The sequence below is a fragment of the Sinohyriopsis cumingii genome, chromosome 6 (genome assembly GCF_028554795.1).
Source record: "Sinohyriopsis cumingii isolate HCF-2022 chromosome 6, ASM2855479v2, whole genome shotgun sequence".
In the NCBI taxonomy this organism is placed as follows: Eukaryota; Metazoa; Mollusca; class Bivalvia; order Unionida; family Unionidae; genus Sinohyriopsis; species Sinohyriopsis cumingii.
This window is the reverse complement of record NC_142966.1, coordinates 49,517,203-49,531,748: the sequence shown is the minus strand read 5'-3', so window position 1 is coordinate 49,531,748 and position 14,546 is coordinate 49,517,203. Positions and strand designations below refer to the sequence as shown.

The following is a 14,546-nucleotide window of genomic DNA, read 5'->3' as shown; positions in this document are numbered from 1 at the left end:
CAGTTGTACGTTTACTAATCCTAACTCCTCGTCTTAAATTGCAGATCTAACACAAAAACAATCATGTATCTGTCTCCTTAAATTTCAAATTATATAACTTGAGTATTTTCATCAATGAAGGGACTGTTTAGCAAATCATCACTCTTCCTGAGAGAAAGAGAAAGAGTGAGAGAGAGAAGGTGTTTGGTGCTTTATGACAAAGCAACACAAAGTAGGTTATTTAGTGCTGGAGTAAAGTATCTTGCCCTAGGACACACCCTGGTAGCCAACCCAGGCTGATCCAATTAGGGATTCAATTAGTCACATCATTGGAACATACCATGGTCCCCAACCCAGACTGATCCAAATAGGGATTCAACTAGTCACATCATTTGGACACACCTTGGGACCCAACCCAGGCTGATCCAATTAGGGATTCATTAGAAACATCATTTGGACACACCATGGTAGTGAAGGCTGATCCAAATAGGGATTCAACTAGTCACATCATTTGGACACATCATGGTCCCCAACCCAGCCTGATCCAATTAGGGATTCAATTAGTCACATCATTTGGACATACCACAGTCCCCAACCCAGGATGATCCAATTAGGGATTCAATTAGTCACATCATTTGGACACATCATGGTGTCGAACTAAGATTGATCAAATTAGGGGTTCTATTAGTCACATACATTGGACACACCATGGCCCCCAACTCAGACTGACCCAATTATGGATTCAATTAGTCACATCATTTGGACACATCATGGTGTCAAACTAAGATTGATCAAATTAGGGGTTCTATTAGTCACATACATTGGACACCATGGTCCCCAACTCAGACTGACCCAATTAGGGATTAAATTAGTCACATCATTAGGACACACCATAGTCCCCAACCCAGGCTGATCCAATTATGGATTCAATTAGTCACATCATTTGGATACACCATGGTCCCCAACCCAGGATAATCCAATTAGGAATTCAATTAGTCACATTATTTTTGGAGACTTCATGGTACCAAACCCAGGCTGATCTAATGTTGGGATTCGAAGTCACATAACTTTGATAAAGAGTTATGAGAGAGAGTTCAGAGTTCAGAGAGAGAGAGTTCAGAGAGAGAGAGAGAGAGAGAGTTCAGAGAGTTCAGAGAGAGAGAGTTCAGAGAGAGAGAGAGAGAATGGGTTGGTACGAGTACTTTGTGAACAATTATTTTAGGAATTTGCTTGAAATAATTTGAAGTGCAATGAAAGTGTAACCCCTAAAATTACTTATCTTTGATCTATAAAAATACATATTTATTGAAAACCAGGACTTTGTCAGAAATAAGTAAATCTCATATAAGTTTCTTCTTTATTCTTTTATTTCAATTATTTCCAGAAAGGATTAAAGAAAGATCAAACAAAAATACATTTTGCTGAAGATAAGTGATATCAAACATCTAATCAAAACACTCTATTATTTGAAAAGGACAGTGTTACAAATTGACACCACACTTCAAAGAGCTGTTCCTATCATCTAGGCTTGATTTTAAATCAACAATATAACTGTAATTGGTATAAGGCAGAAATAAGTTTTAGTGTTGGGAAAAACTATTTATTAGCTGTCCTTGGAACAAAAGAATTGCCCACTCTTCTGTAACATTATCCTGTATTGGGCCACCACAAAAATGTAGGTAAGAAAGATTTATTATAATCAAATTAAAGTGTAGCTTTACCTTTTAATTTCAGAAACCTGAATCAGAAACAAGATGTTAATTTAATTGGAGAAGGTGGAGAGCCAGGTCAATGTATGCTTTGTACACTTTATATACAGAGTGTAATGCATGCCTTAAATGTGGACAGCTGAGATCTAGTTAAGGCCTTGCTGTCATAAAACTATAGTCAGACTACAAACCTTACTTGCTAATATTCAGACCAATCAAAATGTTGCACTTGTAAAATCGGAGCAAGATTTATCAATCTGAAGTAACACTTGTAACTCAAAAGTCCAGAGTAAGCTTTATAATGGAGGGGCCTGGGGCCTAATAATATACTGGCCTGGAGCCTAATAATATACTGGCCTGGAGCCTAATAATATGCTGGCCTGGAGCCTAATAATATACTGGCCTGGAGCTTAATAATATACTGGCCTGGAGCCTAATAATATACTGGCCTGGAGCCTAATAATATACTGGCCTGGAGCTGGCATTAGCTCATGGTCTATGCTGTTTACTTGAAATCACAACAAGAACACATAACAAACACCCTGATCTGCCTACACATTATACGATGGTAAATCTGGGTCTATGCTGCTGTCTGCATGAAATCAGAAAAAAGAACTAGAGGAATGTTGAGCAATTTGCTGATGCAGATATACCCAACCCATCTTGCACCCCATACCTACATCATAATGGAGATTATAGCAAGAAATATGAAAATAGTGTGAGTTCAATGATTTGTCAACATTCATATTTTCTGATGGTGACAATAATATGTACTAAGTTTCAGAGCATTCCACTAAAAGCTACTGTTGCAGTCACAACATTTTGTCACTGCAATAGCTGTAACTCCAAGGGTAATAACTCTTACAAACAAGAGTCCCTCAAGGGGACTGATGCTCTGCTAGGCAGAGAGAATTTCCCAGAATTCTCTTTTAACTGCTTTGTGTTGAAACCACTTTTGATATTTTTTACTGACAACAAGATTTTCAAATTAGCTGCTGAAGTACACATATTTGGATGTCAGCTTGGCACTATTTTCATTTAGGACAAAGTCAACATCATTAGAAGTGTTTTGGTGAAAACCCCCATGTCATAATTATCATCCATTCAGGAGGAGTAGTGATGACAAGATTTTTAAGATATTTGTTGTGGCATCCATATTGGATGTATGACTGGCACCATTTTCATTTAGGACCAACTAGGTATCATAGAAAGTCTATTGCTGAAAACCCCATGTTGATATAGCCATCTGTTTGGAAGGAATAGATATAACAATATCATTTAGATGTGACTTTCCATTCTGGAGGAGTAACAATAACAACATTTTCAAGATGGCTGCCATGGTGGCCTTAATGGGTGTCAGATTGGCACCATTTAAATTCAGGACCAACTAATCATTATAAGAAGTCTTTCAGTGAAAACTCCATGTTGATTTGACCATCCTTTCAGGACACACAGTACTACTGATACGGAAAAATGGGAACCAACCTGGAAATGGGTGACATACAATAGAGTGTATATGGGTTTGGCTGACCAGGATTGGTTAATAATGTAAGTTATATTTTAGGGAAAACAATCTTTTGAGAGCTTATCCTCATTTTAAGTGAAAAAAATAGAGGCATTGTTTTATTGATAGAATTTTAGTCCTTTAACAGCCTTGAGTTTGGAACACTCATTACTAAAATTAGCACCTGACTCTTTGTTGCAGAATTGAAAGCACATGTTTCAAACACATGCAGGTCCAGAAAACGCCACGGCTCATATTCTTTCCTCAATACAGAAGCTGACATCCAGGCTTCATCTATACTGATAAATAAAGATTTGATCATGAGCACTCAAAAATTTAAAGTTATTTAATTTCTGTTCACAATGAGTTGTGCTGACAGGATTTCTAAGATGGCTACTATGGTGGCCATATTGGATATCAGTTGGCATAATTTTTATTTAGGATCGGCTAGACATTATAATAAGTCTTCATGCTGATATGACCATCAATTCAGGAGGAACAGTAAATCAGATGATTTTCAAGATGGTTGAAAAGTATGGCTATATTAGACATCAGATCAGTACCATTTTCATTTAGGACCAACTAGACACCATAAGAAGCATTTCAGTCAAAGCCCCATGTTGACACAACCATTCATTCAGGAGGATTAGTGATAACAAGATTTGCAAGATGGCTGCCCTGGTGGCCATTTTCAACTTCAGCTTGGTACCATTTTCATTTAGACTAGTGGTTCCCAACCTCTTTTGGCTGTGAGCCTAAAAATAGTTTTTCTGAACCTCACAACCCTATTTGCACATTATAATAAGTTTTACCACTCTAAAACAAAAATCCTTGTGGCTCCCCATAATGTCCTTATGACCCTCATTTGGGTCATGACCTGGGGGTTGGGAATCACTGAACTAGACCATGGGATTAATATGCAAGTTTCAGGGCAATCCTCAAAGTAGTTTAGAGGAGTAGTGATAACAAACTTGCTAACTGATGGATAAACAGTGGACAACAACCAACAGATGGATGATAGATGAAAACAACAGAACATCCCATAAGCCTTTCTGGTGTACAGCCAGTAGTGCCAAAAACAATTCTAGGAGAACAAACGATTTGTTAATCTGTGCATCTTAGATGATGCTCATAAGATGTACTGATTTGAATGAATTATGGTAGCGAACTGTAGGTCTAATGTTCTCTAATAAGACTGTGTCACACACTGCGTTAAACTACAAAACAAAATGGGTAATAACTCTAAGCAAAAGCAGCAGTAGCTTGGTGACCTTTTGATAGGCATGTTTTCAGGTGATAAATATAACATTTACCTAGTTTTTGGAAATCCACTGCAAACTGCATTACAAGTTATATTAAAGAGATTTTGTCATACAATGCATTAACATACAAGACATACAGGGGCAATAACTCTGCAAAACAAATTATGGGAGCAAAATAATTTTTAGATATGTGTATCTTCAGGTCATGACTGCAATATTTATCAAGTTTCATGCCCAAAAAAATTCATGACTAGTGAGTGTCAAGGTCTATTTCGTTTGGTGATGGTTATCGATGTTTCTAAGGATGATTAATCACAATATTAGAGCCTGGATTGAACTAATATCAAAATATGAAATCGATGGATGGAATAAATGGAGATCAGGGTAGAGATATAGAAAAGAACAACACGATCCCCCCTGTATACAAAATATAACAATTTAATTAATTTATATGAGCAAACCCCAATCTTCACGCCTTTTCCAGTTTTGCCTGATATAGTTATCAAAGAGAACCTCATACTAATCGGTCAAGTCCTGACTATATGCACTAAAGTATAGTATCCTATAATATGCCATAGATTTAACTATATGCACTAAAGTATAGTATCCTATAATATGCCATAGATTTAACTATATGCACTAAAGTATAGTATCCTATAACATGCCATAGGTTTAACTATATGCACTAAAGTATAGTATCCTATAACATGCCATAGATTTAACTATATGCACTAAAGTATAGTATCCTATAACATGCCATAGATTTAACTATATGCACTAAAGTATAGTATCCTATAACATGCCATAGATTGAACTATATGCACTAAAGTATAGTATCCCATAACATGCCATAGATTGAACTATATGCACTAAAGTATAGTATCCTATAACATGCCATAGATTTAACTATATGCACTAAAGTATAGTATCCTATAACATGCCATAGGTTTAACTATATGCACTAAAGTATAGTATCCTATAACATGCCATAGGTTTAACTATATGCACTAAAGTATAGTATCCTATAACATGCCATAGGTTTAACTATATGCACTAAAGTATAGTATCCTATAACATGCCATAGGTTTAACTATATGCACTAAAGTATAGTATCCTATAATATGCCATAGGTTTAACTATATCCACTAAAGTATAGTATCCTATAACATGCCATAGATTTAACTATATGCACTAAAGTATAGTATCCTATAACATGCCATAGGTTTAACTATATGCACTAAAGTATAGTATCCTATAATATGCCATAGGTTTAACTATATGCACTAAAGTATAGTATCCTATAATATGCCATAGGTTTAACTATATGCACTAAAGTATAGTATCCTATAACATGCCATAGATTTAACTATATGCACTAAAGTATAGTATCCTATAACATGCCATAGGTTTAACTATATGCACTAAAGTATAGTATCCTATAACATGCCATAGATTTAACTATATGCACTAAAGTATAGTATCCTATAACATGCCATAGGTTTAACTATATGCACTAAAGTATAGTATCCTATAATATGCCATAGGTTTAACTATATCCACTAAAGTATAGTATCCTATAACATGCCATAGATTTAACTATATGCACTAAAGTATAGTATCCTATAACATGCCATAGGTTTAACTATATGCACTAAAGTATAGTATCCTATAACATGCCATAGGTTTAACTATATGCACTAAAGTATAGTATCCTATAACATGCCATAGATTTAACTATATGCACTAAAGTATAGTATCCTATAACATGCCATAGATTTAACTATATGCACTAAAGTATAGTATCCTATAATATGCCATAGGTTTAACTATATCCACTAAAGTATAGTATCCTATAATATGCCATAGATTTAACTATATCCACTAAAGTATAGTATCCTATAACATGCCATAGATTTAAATATATGCACTAAAGTATAGTATCCTATAACATGCCATAGATTTAACTATATGCACTAAAGTATAGTATCCTATAACATGCCATAGATTTAACTATATGCACTAAAGTATATTATCCTATAACATGCCATAGATTTAACTATATGCACTAAAGTATAGTATCCTATAACATGCCATAGATTTAACTATATGCACTAAAGTATAGTATCCTATAACATGCCATAGATTTAACTATATGCACTAAAGTATAGTATCCTATAACATGCCATAGATTTAGCCTTGCACATAATCATGTACATCAATTTAAAATTGCTGTATGTTACAAAGACATCTGCAACATTTACTCTGTAAGAGTGAGATTGTGTCATACACTATTACAAGATGGTACTAAAATATGCAATAGCAAAGTAATTCTTGATGTGCACAAAACTAATATTTACCAAATTTCATGGCAATCCAACAAATATACTAACTAGTTGTGGTACTGATATTTTTTCATGCAATGTCATTTATCAAGATACCAGATCTCATGGTGATGACCATCATATTTACCCAGATTTGTGCCAATCCATCAAAAACTGCAAGACTAGTTGTGCTTTGAAGGATTGTTTCATACACTGCACTATGATACTTGACATAAAGGGCAATAACTCTACAAAAATCATTGTGGGTACATTATGGTACTTGACATAAAGGGCAATAACTCTACAAAAATCATTGTGGGTACATTAGGTGGCGCTATACAGTTTCGCATTTTGCATAGGGTTAGGAATTTAAAGAAAAAGAATGTCCCCGGCTTTCCTCACTGGTTATACTGGCTATTTAAAAAAGACCTTGTATATCTTAGGTATAATGCAAAGAACCTTTAATTCCCTTTATTTTGGTGTATGATTGATGGGTGTACTATGGGTTATAGAGTATACAGCTTGGCCTTACTTCAAATGTGCACCTTTCAAAAAAGTGCTAGCTCTACTTGGTCATTTTCACTTCCTGAACTTCAGAGGTCAATTGTATAAAAAAGAGCCGATAACTGTTTTTACATTTTATATATTTGGTAATTCATTCATTGCACTTTCAGAAGCTGGTAATGTCTAGTCTGGCAAAATTCATTTTCCCTATTTTAATAGCTGCTATGTATAGTGTACTTTAGACTAATTCAGACTGATTTTTTAACACAAGGGAGCAGTCATTTTAGTTAGCAGTGTGCTTAAATCATGTAAAATTTCCAAAAGTACAATATCCAAAAGAAATATCATCCACATTACATTAATGTAGCATAGAGGTGTGCAAACATTCTCTCCACTGTGCATGTTTTAAATGCGAACTACTTCACCTTACATATGTCACTCTCTCAAAAGTACATATTATCTGGTGAGTGCCACCTTATGGTATTTGACATAAAGGGCAGTAACTCTACAAAAATCATTGTGGGTAAAAAGAGATCTAAAACTTGCACATCTTCAGGTCCTGTCAATAATATTTTCCAAATTTTATGACAATCCATCAAAAATTGAAGAACATGTTGTCCTAATGATGTTAATATGTCATACACTGTGATAAGGTACAAGGCAAGAAGGGTAAAACTTACAAAATATGTCAGGGCCAAGTGATGTCTTGACATTGTGGAACTAGTTGTACTGGCAAGATTGGGTCATATGTTGCACAAGATGCAAGGGTAAGAACTCTAACAAAGCTTGCAGAAAAAAAATGATTTGTCAGTATGCACATCTTCAGGTAATGTCAATAATATTTACATGTAAATAGTTTTAAAGCAATCCATAAAATAAACTTCAGTACTAGTAGCATTAACAAATGCAGGATGGAAAAATGGTGATAGCTGGATGGAGGGAGGGATGAACACAAGGATCAGTATTACTGAGGCATGGGTATAATAACACAGATCATAATGGTGATAGCTGGATGGAGGGATGGATGAACACAAGGATTAGTATTACTGAGGCTGGGGTATAATAACACAGATCATAATAGTGATAGCTGGATGAATTGAGGGATGAACACAAGGATTAGTATTACTGAGGCTGGGGTATAATAACAAAGATCATAATGGTGATAGCTGGATGGAGGGATGGATGAACACAAGGATCAGTATTACTGAGGCAGGGGTATAATAACAAAGATCATAATGGTGATAGCTGGATGGAGGGATGGATGAACACAAGGATTAGTATTACTGAGGCTGGGGTATAATAACACAGATCATAATGGTGATAGCTGGATGGAGGGATGGATGAACACAAGGATCAGTATTACTGAGGCAGGGGTATAATAACAAAGATCATAATGGTGATAGCTGGATGGAGGGATGGATGAACACAAGGATCAGTATTACTGAGGCAGGGGTATAATAACAAGGATCATAATTTCTAAAGTGCCTGCCCATCATGTAATGTAGTTCTGGGCCATTCAATTCTTCAAAACTGATTAAGCATCAGTTTTAAATAATTCCAGATAATTTCTATACTTTTTATTGAAAAAAAAATCATTTTTTCAAAATTAATATGTTGCTTTGAATCACTTAATTTCAATTAAGAAATGTGCTGGGTTTTAATGGAGTGAAAATATTTGACTTTTTTTAACAATCATCAATAATTTTGATTAATCATCAGAATTAGTTTGTTGTATTGTGCACATTGTAACAGGCAAAAATGGTTACATAGGGGTTTTGCTGTATACAGTATAGACCCTGATTAATCAAGGGTTACAAAGGGGTTTGCTGTATACAGTATAGACCCTGATTCATTAAGGGTTACATAGGGGTTTGCTGTATACAGCATAGACCCTGATTCATCAAGGGTTACATAAGTGTTTGCTGTATACAGTATAGACCCTGATTCATCAAGGGTTACATAGGGTTTTGCTGTATACAGTATAGACCCTGATTCATCAAGGGTTACATAGGGTTTTGCTGTATACAGTATAGACCCTGATTCATCAAGGGTTACATAGGGTTTTGCTGTATACAGTATAGACCCTGATTAATCAAGGGTTACATAGGGTTTTGCTGTATACAGTATAGACCCTGATTCATCAAGGGTTACATAGGGATTTGCTGTATACAGTATAGACCCTGATTCATCAAGGGTTACATAGGGTTTTGCTGTATACAGTATAGACCCTGATTCATCAAGGGTTACATAGGGTTTTGCTGTATACAGTATAGACCCTGATTAATCAAGGGTTACATAGGGTTTTGCTGTATACAGTATAGACCCTGACTCATCAAGGGTTACATAGTGGTTTGCTGTATACAGTATAGACCCTGACTCATCAAGGGTTACATAGGGATTTGCTGTATACAGTATAGACCCTGATTCATTAAGACGATTACATGCTGCATACAGCATAGACTACAATTCATCAAGGGTTACATAGGTCCTTGCTGTATATAGTATAGACCCTGATTCATCAAAATAGTAAAAGACCCTGATTCATCAAATCATTCTAAATGAGTTGGCTTTGTACAGCATAGCCCTTGATCCATCACAATGGGGATTGCTGTATACAATACAGATCATCATTCATCAACATAGTTATATAAGGACTTGTTGTATACAGTATAGACTCTGATCCATCAACATAGTTATATAAGGGTTTGTTGTATACAGTATAGACTCTGATCCATCAACATAGTTATATAAGGGTTTGTTGTATACAGTATAGACCCTGATCCATCAACATAGTTATATAATGGCTTGTTTATACAGTATAGACTCTGATCCATCAACATAGTTATATAAGGGCTTGTTTATACAGTATAGGCTCTGATCCATCAACATAGTTATATAAGGGCTTGTTGTATACTGTATAGACCCTGATCCATCAACATCTTTAAATAAGGACTTGTTGTATACCATATAGACCCTAATCCATCAACATAGTTATATAAGGGCTTGCTTATACAGCATAGACTCTGATCCATCAACATAGTTATATAAGAGCTTGTTGTATACAGTATAGACCCTGATCCATCAACATAGTTTTATAAAGACTTGTATACAGTATAGACTCTGATCCATCAACATAGTTATATAAGAGCTTGTTGTATACAGTATAGACCCTGATCCATCAACATAGTTATATAAGGACTTGTTGTATACAGTATAGACACTGATCCATCAACATAGTTATATAAGGGCTTGTTTATATAGTATAGACTCTGATCCATCAACATAGTTATATAAGGGCTAGTTGTAAACAATATAGACCCTGATCCATTAACATAGTTATATAAGGACTTGTTTATACAGCATAGACTTTGATCCATCAACATAGTTATATAAGGGCTTGTTGTATACAGCATAGACTCTGATCCATCAACATAGTTATATAAGGGCTTGTTGTATACAGTATAGACTCTGATCCATCAACATAGTTACATAACGACTTGTTGTATACAGTATAGACCTTGATCCATCAACATAGTTATATAAGGACTTGTTGTATACAGTATAGACCCTGATCCATCAACATAGTTATATAAGGGCTTGTTGTATACAGTATAGACTCTGATCCATCAACATAGTTACATAACGACTTGTTGTATACAGTATAGACCTTGATCCATCAACATAGTTATATAAGGACTTGTTGTATACAGTATAGACCCTGATCCATCAACATAGTTATATAAGGACTTGTTGTATACAGTATAGACCCTGATCCATCAACATAGTTATATAAGGGCTTGTTGTATACAGTATAGACTCTGATCCATCAACATAGTTACATAACGACTTGTTGTATACAGTATAGACCTTGATCCATCAACATAGTTATATAAGGACTTGTTGTATACAGTATAGACCCTGATCCAGCAACACTGTTATGCTTGGTCTTACTCAGTACAGCACAGATCCATCTAATATATTTACACAGAATTATCTGTGTGACAAAAAGTACAGTGAGCTAGAAATTCCAATTATGTATTGCATGCTTTCCTGTCTGATACAGATGCCTGTATGTTTTCACTTTCCATGACCTTGACATTGACAGAGAATCAGAGGGAGGGGAGGAGCACATGAACATGAAAGGCCAGTGCTTGCCTATTCTACGGTTCAAGTATAATAACTATCCTTTTCATTCTTTGGAACTTACGACCATGCAAATACTTTAACAAAAAACTTAACACAGAATTCGAAATGACCTTGCGAAAAGACATCCAGGATATTCTGTTGCTAAGTGAAAACATGCCAAGGATATTTCATTGCCAAGTAAAAACACACCACAAAGTTTTGTGCTGTTATGTGTGTGCACATTTTTAAGAATACATATTTTAATAAAAAGTAAAACTCTGTAGCCAGCCCTGCTATTGAAAAAGTTCCGTAATTTTACATTTCCTTGATATAAATTGCAAACTGTTTAAAATTCTTTCTTTATTCACACAAAAGCAAGTATCATAAGATACCAGATTATTTTGTTGCCTGCTGATGTGTTATCTGAATGTAAGATCAGAGAACTTGTGTATGTCAGTACATCAACAGGACCTTGATTTCTCATCATGTTAGGGTTATCTTGTCATCTGTATCCCTGACCTCACGCCCATTATTCAGACAATATGGCTACATTTATGTGTGATTCATGTTTCCCTCACAATTCCTGATTTACCAGATGGCAAGGTATTCTTTTTTTATAATAACCATCAAAGCTACCAGATCACAATGACTCCATTAAATCCAACTATCTGTCCTCAAATAATTTCCACAGGTATCTGATTATATCTACATTATCACTTGTACAAAAACGTTGATATTGATAGACAGATTTGAGGATCATACAAAACTATTGCTTCTTCTGATGATTTTGATATGATATAGGTGTAATAGGTAAAACAGTAAAATCACCTGGTAAATGAAAAAGGTAAGAATGAAAACTGTGTTATTAAAGGGCATTAAAAGCATACACAGTAGGAATTAAGTACTCACTGTATCAAATTTATTCAAGATTATTTTACCTGGGTTGATTTTAACAGTCTCCGTGTGACTAAAGACAACATATGGGTGATGGTTTACAGATAATACTGTCAGATGTCAATTTCGTAGATGAAATGTAACTGTCATTTATGGATCTTGTCGTCAAAAAGTGACATTTTATAAAGTAACATTTACATGAATCTATGTGGTATTTTGACCCTATGCATCATAAAGTATCACATTTCTCTTTTCCACCTGTCATTGGCAAAGGATGAATCCATAAAACCATCATTCTGGTTTTCACTTTTTAAAAAATGTAGATTTTCCAGTGTACTAAAGTCACCTGTTTTAAATACATTGTAAGGTCCCTCCAACTCGTGTAAAATTGTTGTTCTGTCAAATCTTTTTAATTTTGGATCCAAATTTTAGAATAAAGAAGGTAAAAAAATATTACACTTGTAATAATAACTTAATAATAATAATAATAATAATAATAATAATAATAATAATAATAATAATAATAATAATGATAATATTATTATTATTATTATTTTTATTATTATTATTATTATTATTATTATTATTATTAATAGTAATAATAATAATAACAATAATAATAATAATCAGCAGCAGCAGCAACAGCAACAGCAATCAATCTAGATATTGCTAACAACATCTCAACTTCTCAGTAACAGATAAAACACAAATGCATATTTCATTCATATCTTGTGCTCACTATTGGTTTACATTGCACAGCTGAAGCAAATTTTAAATATTTCTGTAATATTAGAGAATAGTGAAAGAAAACTTGAAAAGTTTATGTTGTAACCTCAAAACCTGAAACAACATACACAATAAGAGTAAAACAACTCAGGAAAGTCAGAAAATTATTCTAATAAACACTCCAAAGATATCTAGCTGCCATTTAAAACTGTCTATGAATGCTCCCCTTTTCTAATGAATTCCCATTACTCCACAGCAGCCTTGTAAATTGAATCACCCTTAATATTATGTGGACAAGTAGCAATTTGGCAAAAATTAATGTATAAATTAAGCTGAGAATATGGATAACTCCCTCCCATTGATAAATATATTGGTGTACCTTCAGAGGTAAATCAGGATTCCATGACAAACATTAGACTCTTCTTTCTTCTTCTGATTAGCACTGTATGACAGCTTCCTCTCTGATCACAGGGTCTGTTCTCTTAAGCAAAACTTGAAAAATTAATGTTGGGTCATTGGCCATATATCTCTGATAGAGGAGGGGGACTATATTTATGTAAATTAGAGGACTGTGGGGTAAGGTACCTCCCATTTGAGTGAATTGATGGAGCTTCAAGCAACCCCCACTGGGAAGCTGAGAAGAGAACTGATTTAAGCTGTTTCTGTGGACAGAATGGAATCATATATCAAGGTTTTCTGACAGGAACATAGAAGTACTTCACACACCACTTAATTAAGGCCCATTTCACCTCAGTAACAGTATTGCAGGAGTAAATGAAGTGTGACACAGAGAAAGTGGCCTGGTCTAGAGAAAGTGTGGGCCAGGATCACCAATTTGTTGATTTTACCTTCATTGCAGGAAGGAACACCCACTGAGAATCACTATAACAGACAAAAAGACAATGCAATGACATTGTGCTAGTTAAATTCCAAGTGACTAATACCTTTCAATTAACTAAGAAAACAGACAGGAAAACAGATGTTTACTAAAGTATTGGGAATACCAATTCAAACTGAATTTCATATTGTGTTCAAATATGGTTTCAGTGTAACATGGCTGATTTCTGGTGCTGAACTTATTGGAGAAACACACTTCTAGTACCTCCCAATTTTGTTTTGAAATTACTGTGTGGTGATGACATGTCCATGAAGCAAACTAATATAATACATTTGCACCAAGCTTTCTCTTCAGTATAATTTTACATTTTACTTTGTCAGCTTCTTGTCTTCCTTTCTTTAGCTGCCTCTTTAATAACAGCTGACAAAGACTTTTTTCTTAAGTTGTTATTGGCACTTTAGGTACAGTAGGGGCAAAAGTAGAATTGTATTTAAAACTTGACGGTGAAAATAAATCATTGGTGCAATTGTAACTTCTACCTCTTTTGAACCTTTAATTAAAATATTCTGATGACAAAAGAAAAATTAATTTAGGACAATATTCACCTGGATGAAATTTTAAATTATCATTTAAAAGATGCAGTTTTTTCTTAGAATGAAATGGCAATGTCACATTTGAATTATT

General features: G+C 34.5%; 1 protein-coding gene across 2 annotated transcripts in view; it reads right to left on the bottom strand.

Moving 5' to 3' along the window:
• The window catches only part of LOC149796898 (protocadherin gamma-A10-like), a 94,171-nt gene that overhangs the window by 25,645 nt on the left and 53,980 nt on the right, over positions 1-14,546 (bottom strand). The window contains exon 1 of one of the 2 annotated variants that reach the window (XM_089961553.1): positions 13,404-13,508. The exons of the other annotated variant lie outside the window; for it this stretch is intronic. The gene's annotated coding sequence lies outside the window, so the exon portion shown is untranslated. Of the gene's footprint in view, positions 1-13,403; positions 13,509-14,546 lie in introns of those variants that run through there. 2 annotated transcript variants of the gene reach the window in all.